Below are 15,727 nucleotides of genomic sequence, written 5' to 3'. Positions count from 1 at the left end.
CGTTTTTAGTGAGAGATTTTTGAATCTGGTTAAATGTTATGAATGAATTAAAATGTGATTTGTTGTTTTATGTTGAAATATAGGGTATAACGGTACTGTTATATGGTAGCGTGCGATCAATAGGCATATACATATCATCGATATTTCGCAGTTCATAGTATTTATTAAGAATGTTCTACTGATAGTGTGTGTAAATCGAGAATTGGGAGTAGGGACGTAGAAATTTGATGGGGCCGGAGTGGCTAATTAGGAATTTTAGAATTTTGGAAATTTAGAATTTGGGGATTTGTGAATTTGGGTATTGTGGAATTTGGGGATTGTGGAATTTGGGGATTTTGGAATTTGGGGATTGTGAAATTTGGGAATTGTGGAATTTGGAAAATTTCGGGTTTGGGGAATTTGGAATTTGGGAAATTTGGAAGTTGGGAAATTTGGAATTTGGGAAATTTGGAAGTTGGGAAATTTGGAATTTGGGAAATTTGGAATTTGGGAAATTTGGAAGTTGGGAAATTTGGAATTTGGGAAATTTGGAATTTGGGGAATTTGGAATTTGGGGAATTTGTGATTTGGGGAATTTGGGATTTGGGTAATTTGGGATTTGGGAAATTTGGGATTTGGGAAATTTGGGATTTGGGAAATTTGGGATTTGGGAAATTTGGGATTTGGGGAATTTGGGATTTGGGGAATTTGGAATTTGGAAAATATGGAATTTGGATTTTGGGGAATTTAGAATCTAGGGAATTTGGAATTTGGGATTTGGGGAATTTGGGATCTGGGGAATTTGGAAATTTAGAATTTTGGAATATGGAAATTTGGAATTTGGAAATTTTTGAATTTGAGAATTTTGGAATTTGGAAATTTGGAAATTTGGAATATGGAAATGTAGAATTTGGAAATTGTGGAATTTACAAAACTCAAAAAACTTGAAAATCCAAATTTTCTAAATTTGCAAAATTAAAAAATCTGAAGTATTGAAAACGAACTATAAAAACCTTGGTTCCCACTTTGGGAATATCAGTATTTTCTAATCTTCTAATTTCTTAATCTAAGAATGCAGTAACGTAATTAATAAATTCGAAAATATGGATTAAGTTATATTGCAATGATGGCAAAATTCTTAGTTTCGACCCTGTCCCTACGATCATGCATCGAATTGATAACTGGTTTTACTTGAGTCGTTTCGCGGGAAAATAGATCGCACATTAGCCCGAACGCAGCTGGAAGCTGGAACATTATCCTCGAACGTTATGTCGACATCTTCGAAAGCAATAATCGCATGGCCGCGCGTTAGAGATGTTTAAGAGAGGAATTTAGAACGATCCGCAACCTATTCCGGGCTGTTTCTTATGGTTCTACTTAAGTAGACGTAGATTCTTGTATTTTACGAATTTTTATTCCATCTTATAGGTTGATAGAGCAATAGAAACAAACGAGATAATTAAGCGCAATATATTTAAGCTCGTTATCTGAGTGCAAACGGAAAAATGTCTAAACATATTGCATGCCTGTTAAAGCAAGCCTGTTTTACACATAACGAGACTCAGATTCTTTCGAAGTCCAAAAATATTGTGTACAGGTTGTTAAAAGACACTTTCAATATTTATATGGTACCTATATTGATAAGAAGAGTTCACAACTTTGGAAATACCAATTCCGTTCAAACTTTCCACATTCATGGAGTACGAAACGTAATAATTTTGAAGAATTATAGCGTGCAACTTTCTAGAATACGGGAGAATATACGTTCAAAGTTCTTGTAACTATCAGAGATTAAGATAAACTAAGAAATGTATTGTCGGTTGACGGATAAAAGCGAAAGAAATTTTTTCAATAGATATAGAATATGATCTCGCAATTAGCCCTATGGTTCTATGTGAATACTCATCAGCATGTGGTACTGCTAGTACCACGAGAGTATTCTTCGCGAGAGGTGCTTTGATATGTAGATATCGGAACAGCGATTAATAGCAACATATCGCAATGAAAAGTAAAGTCGCAGTTTTGTTAGTTGTTCGATGCAAACCGTATCGTTGTAAATTTACCGGGAGTAAAAGTACAGATGCATGAACCTTATCGTTTATCAACTGATTTAGCTTTTAGACGGTGAAAGAACTGCGCAACGTATACGCTTCCGCATATAGAGCACCGCTTATCGCTTATCGAAGACCTGACATAAACCACATCTCATTCGCGAAACTCTAAACTTATCGTTTGCATGGTTACAGGTATGTATTTTTATAATGGCCAATGGCAGCATTGATATCAACTCGGATAAATGATATCTGCATTTCCACGACCTGAATAGAGATCATTTCCTGTTTGCACGCCAAATGAACGGACAACATTTTTACCGCGTTACAACGCTTTATAAATATATTTTGTTTCTTCATCCGTTTGGCACTGGTCATAATCTGAAATCCGATACGGGGTTTAACACAATTTCGGCAACGGTTTATTGCATTCGGATTCTATATTCGTGTTGTTCGATATATCCGAGCGTTTCCTGAAAATCTTTAATATTCGTGTCTTTCGCAAATTACGAGCGAGGCATGACATTATGCTCGTAATTTATTCATCCATATTCTAGTTATGAATACTAATTTAGTTGCTGACTAGTTTTAGCTGAGTTGAAAATATGGTTCTTAGGTACAGTAGATTCTCGATATATTGCCACTGGAGTAAAGGAGCCAATTAATGACTAAAATTAGCGATATAGTGATTTGGCCGAAGAGATCTCTTTGATATTATACTCATTAACAGTGAACGGTCTTAATGTACGAAAACGGCGATATAACGAGAGTTTGCCAGACTTCTACCAAAACCATGAAACCGTCTTTAATTTAGTTCTATACAATGATAGGAGTATTACTAACATGCGTGGAAGTTTAAAGAAAAATGGCAATATATCGAGCGACTACTGCAACCGTATTAGAATTATATATTTCCCCTCCAAATTTAATTATTCAACACATTATTGAAAGAGTACTATTACAGTGCATAGAAGTATGTATAAAAGTGGCAATATAACAAGAGCTTACTAATCCTCGAATTATCTTTCCAAGTCCCTAAATTCCTAGGTTCTCAAGTTTCCCTAAATTTCCTAATTACCAAATTAATTCACAATAAATATAAAAGGCGATTAATTTTTATTACACTAAAGTAAGCGAATCGTTAAAATCCATAAAATTACAGTAAATCAGTATCGCTATCAAAAGCAGTTTGTAAATCGCGAATAACGTCGTTATTCGTAAATGCACTTAATACATCTTCGCTCAACCGGTCCTTAAGATTTCCCTGAAAATACCAAACTACCAAACCGGAATCACGTTGCTTTCATTGACAGAGAAATCCGAATGAACGTTCCGAATTGTCTCCCCTGATCAACGGTGATCCGCGCTTTGCGGGGAGCAGGCTGCGCGCGGTTTAGGGGGAGCTCCGAGGTTGGCCGAGGTTGTCCGAAGTGGTACGAACAGTTCTTTCGAATCGTGGTGCCGCGACGCATCGGTTCGAATGCGCGACGGGCTGGCTGTCTCGCTTGTCTCCCTGCTGCGTCGCGTCGTTGGAGATTCGTCCTCTTTCGTTCACGCGAATCGCGAACGGCGGCCGCATTTTCGAAAATACGCGCGCTACCGCGACACGCAGCCGATCTTCTAATCGACCGTCGTCGGCCGTCGTCGTGACGTTTCGGCCCGTCGCCGAAGCCGCGAACATTTCCGCGAGTGATTCCGATGAACTCGTCGAGCGTCGTCGGCCGTCGTCGTGACGTTTCGGCCCGTTGCCGAAGCCGCGAACATTTGCGCGAGTGATTCCGATGAACTCGTCGGCCGCGTGACACTTGAATGCGACACGCGGTTCGTTTGTCGCTCGTGTGTCACACAGCTTCCCGTTACGATATCTGCAAACATTTTCAATTACCGGTTCGTGTGAAATGTTAGTTAGTGACAGACATTATTGAAAGCAGGACTAAAGTGTGATGTGCATTGACAACTAACCTTCACGCGTGTGTACGCGCGTGTCGCGTGCCTCTTTCGACCTGAAGTTTCCGCGGTTCCACGGAGCACGCGCCAATTTCTGACACGAGGAAACTTTTTGACGATAGAAGCTGCCGGTTTCTTGGACAAAGTGACAAACACTCAGAGCAGACCCGTTATGGATTCCTATCCGATGGTGAGTCTTCTCTTTTTTTCTTCGATACTCTTTCGCTTCTTCCGCGGATGCGTTAATGCGCTGACATCATCGCATTTTTTCTCGAACGCGTTCAAATTGCCTGAACTGTCACTGCTGTGTTGACATATTGAAAAACTTGATCGCATTTCTTATTCATTCCGTCGATTCGTTTAAATGATTTGTTTGAAGTTTAATACGTGGAATGAAGGAATGAAAATAAATGGTTATGTAAGGGCTGTTTTTTGAAGTGGAGTTTCTATGGCGTGATTCAGGGCGGAAGAGTTACCGACATATCTGAGCGTCATAAATAATTCACGCGAATTCTTAATTTTCAAATCTGTAAATCATCGAGTTTTCAGGTTTCTAGATGTATGTATTATGAAATTAATAAATTTTCAAATGTACAAATGTTCTAATAACCATATGGTGAAAATAATTTAGAAACTCGTCATAACACATATTGTACGCCACTTTCTAGTAATGCTGAAAACTATGAATAATTGTGATATGACTTTCACTCATATTTATTGATATTAGTGTTCGTATAAATATTCTTCTTATCGAAAACCATGTGAAGTCGCAATACATCATTGTATTTTGTATAACTATACATTGTTTCGTCATTTGTTATAGTACAAGTTATATCACCATTTTTTATATTACCACACGTTATATCGCCACTCGTTATTATTAAATGTCAACTTGTTATATTACCATTTGTTATATTACCAAGCATTGTGCCATCATTTACTATATTACCACATGTTATATCGCCACTATTAACTGTTTATTTGTTACATTACCATTTGTTATATCACCAAACACTGTACCACCACTTGCTATATCACCGCACGTTATATCGCCACTTGTTATATCTCCAAGCATTATATCTCCACTTATAGCATCACCACGTGTTAAATCATCATTTCTTATATTATCACTTGTTATATCACCAAGCTTTAGAATTCCACTTAATATATTACCACAGGATATATCACTACGCGTTATATCACCATTTGTTATATCACCAATTATTATATCATGACTTATAATATTATCACATGTTATATTGTCATTTTTTATATTACCACGTGATACATCACCGTATGTTACATTACCACTTGTTATATCGCCACGTGATACATCACCGTATGTTGCATTACCACTTGTTATTTCACCTCTTATCACATCTCCACACATTAAATCGTTGTTATATTACCACGCATTATATCGCCAAATTCAGAGAACAAAAATCGAAAATGCTTAGATTAATTCCAAATTATATCAAAGTTTCTTTTGGCAATTATTATTTACATTTAATTGTTAACTTCATAGTTAATTTTCATACACTTATGACAATTAAACCCAAATTATATATATCCTTTTATTTTCATGACGACTCACTTTATAATCATACCAAGTTTCATTTAAGTCAACTTGTACCAGCTCGCAACGTTTGCTAGGGATTTATTGTATTTATTAAAGGAAACCCGTGTTATATGAGGATTTACCGCATTTATTTACCACAAAGTGCATTAACGCGAATACCTATCGATTTATCAAAGAGAATCCCTTATAGTATTCGCTATAGCTTATTATTTTAAGGCCAACTAAAATTTGCCTAGCTTTGCGATCTACTTACTCGCTAACCGCAAATAGAGACATTTGTTATTATTGCTAGAACAATTCGATCGATACTGCAGCGCTATTATGTCATCAAGCGCAGTACGCACAATGGATACAGAAGGATCTGGTCGGATATTTTCATAATCGTGTACAGAATAGTAATAACACTGTCCAACAGCCAATTGGCGTTTCTATTTTCATTCAGTGTTTCTTATAGCCTTTTTCGCGCTGATTACGAATCTGCAACCCGTTTTTCTGCAGCACGTACAGTTTTTGAGAAATTTAAGTTTGAAAAAAAAACACATTTTTTAAATTTGAACCAATTTTGTGAGGTAACTATAAAAGATACTAAGATTCTGTTTACATCAAAAACTTCTATAGACTTTCCCGAATACAACGATACCTGCGTTTTATGCATTCTGAATGTTTAAACATGTTTAAATGAACATTGAACGTCGAGAGACATGGATTTTGCACCAATTTTTGCGTATATTTTTCAACTTATCTTAAAAAGTAAGGGTCTAGTGGAAAATTGAACTATACCACGCGATAGAGCAGATTTTCACCTTTAAAATGCACCCCTAGAAAGTTGCAACGTCGTTTTTTTACGATGCCAAAAAGCAAAATAGCAACGCGCGACACGAGACGAGGCCAGTGGTGCTCTGCATCAGAGCAGCCGTTCCGTATCGCGCCTATATTAATGCGATTACGCTCTGGCGTGGAGCACCACCGCCCTTGTTTCGTCTCGCGCGTTGCTATTTTGCTTTTTGGCATCGTAAAAAAAACGACGTTGCAACTTTCTAGGGGTGCATTTTAAAGGTGAAAATCTGCTCTATCGCGTGGTATAGTTCAATTTTCTACAAGACCCTTACTTTTTAAGATAAATTGAAAAATATACGCAAAAATTGGTGCAAAATCCATGTCTCTCGGCGTTCAATGGTCATTTAAACATGTTTAAACATTCAGAATGCATAAAACGCAGGTATCGTTGTATTCGGGAAAGTCTATAGAATTTTTTGATGTAAACAGAATCTTAGTATCTTTTATAGTTACCTCACAAAATTGGTTCAAATTTAAAAAATGTGTTTTTTTTTCAAACTTAAATTTCTCAAAAACTGTACGTGCTGCAGAAAAACGGGTTGCAGATTCGTAATCAGCGCGAAAAAGGCTATAAGAATCACTGGACGAAATTGGAAACGTCGAAAAAAAGTCAAAATTTGTTGGACAGTGTAATAATGGCAGGCGTAATTTATGATACCTGGAAATGGCTATTAGCGAGCCGTGCAAATGTAGCAATTCGCGCGTTGCCGTAAAAACAAGTTGTCGTTCGGGAAACCACGATTCATCGTGCTTAACGATCGTGTTTCGCTCCTCTCGTTTATTAGTTTTTGCAACAAAGCTCTTCTCTGTGCAACCACTGTCTTTTTACGCAACCTGCACGAATATTAAAAATTTTCAATTAACGACTTGCTACGTCCGGTTTCTAGCAGACGTCCATCGAATATCCATTTTGTTTTTTGATCTAAACTGCGGTATAATTGCAACTATTTTAATGTCTCTCTTATTAACAATCACGAAAAATAAAATTTTTACTGACATGTATTTTTTACATTTACTAACAAGAATTTTTTTAATGTTGCACTAATGAGAGACTTTTTAAATATTGTATTAATAAGAATTTTATAAATATTGCACTAATAAGAATTTTTTTAATGTTGCATTAATAAGAATTTTTTAAATATTGCACTAATAAGAATTTTTTTAATGTTACACTAATGAGAAATTTTTTAAATATTGCATTAATAAGAATTTTGTTTAAATATCGCATTAATGGAAGATTTTTCAAATATTGTACTAATAAGAATTTTTTTAAATATTGCACTAATAAGAATTTTTTTAAATATTGTACTAATAAGAATTTTTTTAATGTTGCATTAATAAGAATTTTTTAAATATTGCACTAATAAGAATTTTTTTAATGTTACACTAATGAGAAATTTTTTAAATATTGCATTAATAAGAATTTTTTTTAAATATCGCATTAATGGAAGATTTTTCAAATATTGCACTAATAAGAATTTTTTGAATGTTGCATTAATAAGAATTTTTAAAAATATTGCACTAATAAGAATTTTTTTAAATATTGCACTAATAAGAATTTTTTGAATGTTTCGTTAATAAGAATTTGTTAAATATTGCACTAATAAGAATTTTTTTAATGTTATACTAATGAGAAATTTTTTAAATATTGCATTAATAAGAATTTTTTTTAAATATCGCATTAATGGAAGATTTTTCAAATATTGCACTAATAAGAATTTTTTGAATGTTGCATTAATAAGAATTTCTTAAAATATTGCATTAATAAGAATTTTTTAAAATATTGCACTAATAAGAATTTTTTGAATGTTACATTAATAAGAATTTTTTAAATATTGCACTAATAAGAATTTTCGAATGTTGTGTTAACAGGAATATCTTGAACGCTGTATTAAAAACTTCTTAAATTTTGTTATTATTTTTAAACGTGGTTTGAATAGTTATGTAGTGTATTAAAGAAGATTAATTTTCCTGTACTTATAGAATGTAGAAAGTAACTATAGTAGAAGTTACTATTAAAGAGACCTATATAAAGATTCAAAACAAACTATATTTCATAGAAACAGTGTCAAAGTACATAAAACAAATGTTAATTTTTGCAAAATTATTTGAAACGTCTAAAATATTTTGTAAGCCGATAAACAGCACGTGTAATTGGTTCACGATAAAAATCACCGTGAAAATAGTTTATGCGCAAAATTGGTGCTCGGAGATATTCTTCCGAGCAGATCGCTGAGATCAAGATAACGTTTCTTAAGATCGTTATCTTCGTGCTCGATCCAGAGACCTCATCTCCAACGATTGCAGCAAACCAGTAACGCGATTTTACCTACCATTCTATTCCGTCGATTTATGCACCTTATTAAGAACAACATTGCGAAGATTCCGAGATAATTTTGCAATTAATTACACTGTTCTTGCTGTGCTTTCATTGCGAGCATACATCAGCTTTATTTTGTACGTTCAAGGATTTACATGAAATGGAAATTCTTGAGCGACTTGGGTTCGAAGGAATAAAACAAGGTAATTTGTATCTTTGTATTGAGGTTTCGCTGCTTTTTAATTTGGGTTTATTTTGTTTTGATGTGAGGAACAAATGATTGTGGTTTAATGGAAGCGATTTGTAAATTGTGATTGTAGAGGGTTTTGATCTTTAAGTTCATACGCCATATTGTTCCGCCATATTTATAAGTTACCGCCACTTAGAGTTAAGGTGCTCAAAATATTTATTTCGCAAAATTCTGTTTTCTTGTTATTAAATCACTTGTGTTACAACCCTCTGATAAAAGATATCACCTAAGTCAACAATAAATAATAGATAATTATATACAAATAAATTATGGTTAATAACAACAAACGATCCAATATATTTAATGAAATACTCAAACCAAATCACTTAATTTCAAAGTAGTTTGTAACCATAAACACTCAAACAAAAAAAATGATACCCTAAAATTTGAAACACCCTATATTTCGACCACCTCGAGGACAAAGTTCTGCACCGAATAAAAACGTAGCCGTTGATTTGCCGAGGACCGTTAAAGAGTTATTTGGCTTAAGCGTAAAGATAACGATCTTCCCCGTGGTTTTATCTTGATCTTCACGAATCTCGGGAAGAATACTTTCGACGCTCTGATTTTAATGCAAACTACCGGCGTCCAGGTGCATGTTTTGTCAGAAATACGAGCTACGCGTTTCTTGACTTTCTAAAGGATAACTTACGTACGTACATATGTATGCACGTATGCATGTAAGTACATTGAACAGGAACACGGTTGTAAGTTTGTTCAGTCATGTTCGTGGCGAGAAACCGAACGCAAAAATCGCATTCTAACGTTTGATTACAATGAATTCAACATTTCGTTGCATTTATCACGTTTGCATTTTCCTTTTCTTGTGCTGTATTCAGATTACTGTGGTTGTAGCGAGGTAGAACTGTGCTTTTGATGATAAAAGTATGAAACTGGTCGAATAGTAGCTATAATAGTAGCTATTCTAGTACTATACTGGAATTACATAGGGTCCTTAGTATAAATTCCACTTGTTAAAATGTTCTTGAAATTTAAATTGATTTTCATTGAGGTGAAGATTCAGTTTGTATTAGGGGTACCGAAAAGTAATCAAAATTTTGTTTGCTGGCGAAAAATATTTATTTGTTAAAGAAATTTTAAATCAACAAAATAATTTCCATCACTTTCTAACGCTTTTTGCCAGCGTAAAGGCAATTTCTTCTTAAAAAAAGTCCTTTGATTTTTCATAAAAAAACTTTAAAATCATCAAAGAAATTTTGATTACTTTTTGGTACCCCTAATATATTAATTTTTGTTTTGTCGTTTGGATGCTTAACTTCATTGTTAATTGTGTGGTATGAGTGCATTATTCACTCTAGCGTTATTATTTACGTTAACGAAGATTGTAGATCAGTGGTTGCTCAAGACATGGACGCATGCGCAATCGATGTAGTAGATTGCGCTTACTATTCGAAGTATTTATCTTTGTATAGGGTGTTTTGAAAATGTGGATGCTATAGTAGAGGATTATTCTATATAAAATTATTAATTTAATATCAGTTTAAATAACATTAAAATATTGTCCACAGCTCTGTTTTGTGACGAAATTGAAGTTAAAGATTTTTTATAATTTTTGTAAGAAAATTTTACAAGTGTTAGTCCACTTCTTGTTTAATGCTATATCAAATTTTCAAATCTTACTTATAGTAAAAGTGATTTTATTCTAAATTTTGTTCTCTGGTTTCAATGTGAAGATGACAGGTACATATGTAGATTATTGAGGCAGATTTGTTGCTCTGTTTTTGTACACATAGATTAGGTTAATATTTTTATAAACTTGACTTACACAATTGATTTTCAGTTCCTCATGCATTTGTCATATTTATTTTGTTCGTTTTAGTCAAGTTTACTGACCCAATCAATTTACTAACACCTATTATAAATAAAATAGGTCTAAATCTAGTCTCATTACTATATTTTGCACAGCAACCCTAAACTACTGTAAAATATCATGTTATTAAAATTTGTATTGGTAAAAATGTATCTGCTTAATGTTCAACTAGTCTATGTCCACATCATTACTGTATTTTGCACAGCAACCCCAAACTACTGTAAAATATCATGTTATTAAAATTTGTATTGGTAAAAATGTGTCTGCTTAATGTTCAGCTAGTCTATGTCCACATCATTACTGTATTTTGCACAGCAACCCTAAACTATCACACTATATTATATAATTAAAACTTGAAGCAACAAAAATGTGTCTCTTTAATGTTCAGCTATTCTATGTCCACGTCATTACTATATTTTGCACAACAATCCATAACTATTGCAATACATTATATAATTAAACTTTGAAGCAACAAAAATATATCTCTTTAATGTTCAGCTAGTCTTTGTCCACATCACTACTATATTTTGCACCACAACCTCAAATTACTACAATGTATCTATAACTAAAATTTGAAGCAATAAAAATGTGTCTCCTTAATGTCCTACTATTCCACGTCCACATGTTACTATATTTTACACGGCAACCCATAACTATTGCAATATATTATTTAATTAAAATTTGAAGTAACAAAAATATGTCTCCTTAATGTTCAGAACAAGCCATAAGTATTGCAGTACACTATATAATTAAAATTTAAAGCAACAAAAATATGTCTCCTTAATATTCAGCTACTCTATGTCCACATCATTACTATTGTAATTTGCACCATAATCTCAAATTACTATAATGTATCTATAATTAAAAATTCAGCAATAAAAATGTGTCCCTTTAATGTCTTACTATTCCATGTCCACATGATTACCATATTTTACACAACAACCTATAACTATTGCAGTACATAATATAATTAAAATTTGAAGCAGCAGAATTATGTCTCCTTAATATTCTACTAATCCATATCTACATCATCCATATCCACTGCAGTATTATTACTATAACAATCCTAAACTACAATAAAATATAAAAACTTGAACCAACAAAACTGTGTCTATCCAACAATTCCATATCAAAACCACAATTCTAACAACCCTACCGCAGTACATTGCACAATGAACATTAACTATCTAAACCTTCATTAGAAAGCGGAAACGTTAATCGTATAATTAATTCAAGGAACATAGCAGGGTTAATCGCGACGTTCCCGGAAGAATCCGTGATAAACCGGCAGAAATAAAACCGGTGGAATTTGACGCGATACGAGGCTTGTTATTAGTCAGCTTGAACTTCTGAGGCAGTTAGGCTCGCGCGAGTTCATCGAGCTTATCCTCTCGTATCAGCCTCGCGACTCGTCTTTGTGCCACGATGGCTATTATTTCGACCTTCCTGCGCATTCCTCGTCGTGATTGCTACCTGCTTTTTGCTTCCTTCCACGAACGAAATCCTTGGAATCGTCCGTGGATGAAGTCATTTTGAAGGAAAGAAACCGAACGCAACCTTGCGATCTTTCCCAAGTGTCAACCTTGCCGGATTATTTCTCCTTTTATTTTCGGATGGTTTATCGCGATTCACCGTATTCCTTCTCTTTTGTTGCCACCAAATTATGTCTCCGAGGAGATGATAAATCTTCAGGTACAAGGAATATTTGCCGGGGTACAGTACCGTGCAGAAGTTTGACAAATTGCCGGGCCGCAAGTATTTCGAGGTAATCGAATGGTTTGTGTGCGATCGTGGATGAGTGCTGTCAAAATAATTTAAGATCGAATTATATAGGAAAATTGTCGAGAGAAAGGTGGATAACTGGAAATTTGGGTATTTGGTAATTTGGGGATTTAGAAGGCTGAAAACTTGGGTGTTTTCAGGGTTTACAATTTGGGGATCTTGTGATTTAGCAGATGGAGAAATTGGGGAGTTGATGATTTGGAAATTGGGGAATTTTCAAGCTTGGAAATTTGGAAGTTGGGGAATGGAAGGATTTGGAAGATTGGGATTTGAGGTATTTGGAAAATTGGGGGGTTGAGAATTTGGAAATTTAGAAATTGGGTAATTTAGGGATTTGAGAGAGTGGAAATTGGGGTATTTAGGGATTTGAAAAATGTGGAATTTGAAAATATAGAAATTGGAGAATTAGGGATTTGAAAGATTGGGATTTGAGGTATTTGGGAAATTGGGGGGTTGGGAAGTTAGAAATTTAGAAACTAGGGAGTTTAGGGATTTGAGAGAGTGGAAATTGGGGTATTTAGGGATTTGAAAAATGAGGAATTTAGAAATATAGAAATTGGAGAACTAGGGATCTGAAAGATTGGGATTTGGGGTATTTGGGAAATTGGGGGATTGAGAATTTGGAAATTTAGAAACTAGGAAATTTAGGGATTTGAAAGATTGGGAATTAGGGTATTTAGAAATCTGGGAAATTAGGAATTCGAAAATGTAGAAATTTGGGAATTTTGTGATTTGAAAGATCGGAAATTTTCGCACGTAAAAATTTAAAAACTCAAAAATTAAATTCCCCACTTATAAAAATTGAAAACACAAAAATTACCAAATGTTTCATCGACACTAAAATGAATAAATCCGCAATTTTTCGACGAATCGTGTTGGGTAACCCATGCGTGTGGTACAAAATTTATTGCATAGTTACAAAGAAGACAAGGTAAGATAATTTAATTTAATGGACCTCCGTGCAATTTGTCGGTTGGTTCGAAAATGTCCAAGAACGGATGAACATGTCGGAGAAATTTAAATTTCTACCTCTACATTGATTCTTGTTCGTTCGATCTGTAAAAGTCCGCGGACGTTGCGCATCCTCCACAACGAAATAAGCACGAAACACGATACAAGATTGCAATTTTACGTATCGCCGGGCAAGTCGGAGAAAATCGAGTGTGCTTTATAAGGTGCTTGTTAAATTTTACAACCGGTCATTATACCCTCGATTCTGCTCAAACTTAAGGGCAATAATAATAACGCATGGTGAATCGTTGCTGACTCGACGCGTTCTTGATCGCACATTTTTTCCTTTCCACGCGTGCTCGATTTCGCACGCAAAAGTGCCCGCTCTTTTCGATTAATCCAAACCCTTTCTTTACGTCATTATAATATAATGTGATACGGTAACCACCGGTAACGAGCGCAATTATATTCCTCAAACGTTACCGTCGTATACAGATTACCATATTTGTTTCGGCATATAAAGTTTGGAATATTGTGTTGTGGTTATTTTTTTTTATCAGATATTTGACTTAATTTTGTGTTAAATTTTTTAAATGTTTGATCTTGAGGCACTCGAAAGGGGACACTATTAACCTCAATTCTTTTTTAAATAGTGAAGTTTGATGGGTCTTAAACAATGAAAATAATTCATTTATTAACTGAATTTATAGGGACTGTATAGTACATCGAATTACCACTATAAATTTTCAGCATCTTTCACGTTTTCCGTAAAATTAGACCTGTTCAAATTGTAATAATATTTATTAGCTGCTAACATAACTACTACTGTACATAACATTATTAACACATGTTAATATCTCGTATTTCCTTTGATTTGGTCACAGTTTGCATGCTCCATATACATCATATGCTTTATATCTTCATTTTCCCAAATGTCTGTAATTCTTTTCAACTCAGATAACGTTGGAGAGTTGTAAACTAGTCTTTTGAGTAGGCAGACATTTTCCATGGCATTCAAATTTCACCTGTCGCGCTATCGATACTCGAGCCTAAGGTAAACGCTCGCACGGCCCTTAATCGCTCATCACCCTCACAATTTATTATCACAATAATAACAAATTGCTATGTATATATCGTTATCAATGTATTTAGTAATAATTTTGCGTGACCTAAGACAATTTTCCATGTATGACATAATGTTATAGTTGTAAAAATGAAATTTTTTTACGTGGTTCTAATTCGATGGTTAGAGGCTATAATAGCAGGGGGATAACTTTAAAAGAATTCATTAAGGACTATAATCAAGATGATTAACCTTTTTGACCTAATATTATTCACACGTTAATATCATATTGTATTACAATTTTTTGTAGCATAGGTATTTTATATTTATTATAGAATTTACTATTAATATTGCATATTATTCATAATATTATCATATCATGAATATAGTATTCATAATATTCTATTACAGTTTTTGTGTTATAGATTTCATTATTAATATTGTTTGAAGAATATTAATGTCCTATATTATTCATACAGTATTAAAAGCATGTTACTAAAAAGTAAGCTCGTTACTAAAAATGTTGGACAGAAGAGGTATTTTTGTGACTTGGAAATAAATTTGAAGGAATGAAGTATACATATGTATACTCTTTGAAGCAACCGAGGTGGTCTACCCCCTCGGAGAATAACCGACTGCCAGATGATGATTCTATTACGCTCGCGTCATCAAGATTTCCTTATTTGGAGTTGGTCGCTAACATATGGATTAGAATACTTTTAGAAAGTTTCAGACCACCGCGGAGGTATAGTTTTTTCCCACGAAGAAATAGAATACGTAGGGTGAGAGATAAACTGAAACGAAAACTGTGGAGTTTCATCTTTTTTCTTCGTTTTTGTTCTTGAATCTTGGTCCACTTTTCAATTTAGGGAGTTGCAAATTTGACAATTTAGGGATTTGCAAATTTTGTAATTTAGGGATTTGCAAATTTGGTAACTTAAAAATTTGAGAATATAGAAATTTGCAAATTTTCGTACTAAAAAATTTTTAACATTGCAAATTCTTATATACAGGAATTTAGTATATTGCAAGTTTTTATACATAGAAATTTAGCATTTTATAAACTCACAATTTTTCAAATTGACAAACTGCAATTTCTAAATTTGACTGCTTCGGTAATTTTAGTGTCAATCATTA

The 15,727-nt window shown here is 33.9% G+C and overlaps 1 protein-coding gene across 1 annotated transcript in view; it reads left to right on the top strand.

Annotated features, from left to right (window-relative positions):
• The first annotated feature begins 3,891 nt into the window (after positions 1–3,891).
• The window catches only part of LOC100875645 (uncharacterized), a 66,238-nt gene continuing 54,402 nt past the window's right edge, over positions 3,892–15,727 (top strand). Inside the window, exon 1 of the mRNA XM_076539934.1 lies at positions 3,892–4,167. The gene's annotated coding sequence lies outside the window, so the exon portion shown is untranslated. The remainder of the gene's footprint in view (positions 4,168–15,727) is intronic.

Source organism: Megachile rotundata, chromosome 2, assembly GCF_050947335.1.
Source record: "Megachile rotundata isolate GNS110a chromosome 2, iyMegRotu1, whole genome shotgun sequence".
Taxonomy (NCBI): domain Eukaryota; kingdom Metazoa; phylum Arthropoda; class Insecta; order Hymenoptera; family Megachilidae; genus Megachile; species Megachile rotundata.
Note: the sequence above shows the minus strand (reverse complement) of the source record. Positions and strands in the feature narration are given on the sequence as shown.